The following is a 1,863-nucleotide window of genomic DNA, read 5'->3' as shown; positions in this document are numbered from 1 at the left end:
TGGGCCCCGACTGGTTTGTGTGTTGGTAAGAGCCAGGACATGGGAATGGGGATCATGGAAAGGGGGACCTGAGGTTACTCCTGACTCTGGTTACCTTTGTCGGATTGGGTGTGAATATCTTAGAAGAGTGGCAGAAACAATTTTTTTTTTTAATGAGAATTTCACAGCCCCCATCACCTGGAACCCAGGAGCCTGTAGCATACTTGCCCATCATTCTTTGGCTGTGGCCCTTGTCCCGGTTGCCCGCAGTGGCTTCTGGAACGTCTGCTGTTGCCCTGTTGCAGGATGGGAGGTCCCCTTCTTCCCCACAGGTGTCAAGTCCAGCCGTACAGAAGGCTGAGGTGATGAAAGGGAGGCTGGTGAATACAGCCCTACCAAAGGTCTCTATAATGAAAGTTTAAAAATAACTACTAAGTTACTCAGCAACAAGGGGAATTTTTAAAAATAATTTATTTACTTCAGTTGTAACATCATCATAGATCTTCCATGTGCTGTTTCATTTCCCAGATGGCTGCAGTGGCCCATGCTGGGCCAGGTCCAAACCAGGGAGCCAGGAGCTTCCCCAGCCCCCAGGTCTCCCATGTGAGTGACAAGACCCCAAACACTTCTGCTGCTTTCCCAGGCGCGTTAGTGGGGAGCTGGATGGCAAGTGGAACAGCTGGGACATGAACTCCTTTCCGTCTGGGATGCCAGCAGCATGACAGGCAACCACCTAACAAGCTGTACCACAGCACAAAGCCCTGATGTCTTTTCAATTTAAATAGAATAAAAGAGAACATGGCCATGGAGAGACCGCCGCTAGTTAGTGGCATTCTTACATTGCCACAGACACTTGACTATGCCAGGGGTCGCTCATGCTGAACACGCGTGAATCTGAGACCCGAGTGTGAGTCTTGGCTGGCAGCCATGGGGCTGTGTAGGTTACATCATTCAGATCCTCCTGCTGAAGACAAGTAAAATAATGTCCTAAAGTGCTTCAGATTGCCAGTAAAATACAGGCAGAAGCAGCAAGCCAATGGCAGGAGAGGTGCGTGGGCCCAGCAGCTACTTTTGCAGTTGAAGACAGTTTCCTGTTTGGCAGCCTTCCTGGGTGGGCCAAGCAGACTAGACCAAAGGCGACCCCATTAGGGGCCACAGGTTCAGGTTGTTGAGAAGGCCGAGAGAGACGGTGGGCAGCGTAGGTTGTGAGGAGCCCTAGCAGCAGGTGTCTTGCTGGGCTGAGGGGCACGGCTGGAGGAATGGTCCTCCCCCTCAGGCTGTCCTGTAGGCCGTGCCCACAAGAATGGCAATGGTCACCAAGAGCAGGCATACCCCCAGACAGGTCCTCCTTCACCCACCACGATGCCCTGTGTATTTTAAGCTACATTTAAAATTTTGTCAAGAGTTTGGACACCACAGCAGGGAACCTAGAACGAAGACGTAGCCTAGGAGATGGGGAAGAACAGACACCACCTTCTGGAAGCGAAACGTGCGCTTAGCAGGTGTGGACTCAGTGTGGCTGGGTTACACCAGCAGGGCAGACGTGGCTGGAGAAAAGGTTTACCGAATTGGAAGCTGAGGGAGAAAAATGTTGCACAAAGACAGGGAAGGTTTCAGAGGATTTAGTTGGCGTTCCAGAATCAAGGAACCCCAAACTCATCAGGTGCGCCCCAATGAGTCAGAGGGCAAAGAGAAATGGCTTCCCAGACCTTGCCATAGGGTCTCGGGCACCCAAGTCTTCAGGATCCTCAGGTTCTGTCTCTGAAAAAACTCAACATGTTGATGTTGAGTCATTCTCAAGAGTGCTCGGGGGCCTGAAAAGTTTCAGACTTGGGAGTAGGGGAGTTGCTCCGTAGTCCGGGAGGGATGGGACTCCAGTATCAA

The sequence above is a fragment of the Ochotona curzoniae genome, unplaced genomic scaffold (assembly GCF_017591425.1).
Source record: "Ochotona curzoniae isolate NIBS_2020 unplaced genomic scaffold, NIBS_Ocur_1.0 patch260, whole genome shotgun sequence".
Taxonomy (NCBI): Eukaryota; Metazoa; Chordata; class Mammalia; order Lagomorpha; family Ochotonidae; genus Ochotona; species Ochotona curzoniae.
This window is presented reverse-complemented; position numbering follows the sequence as displayed.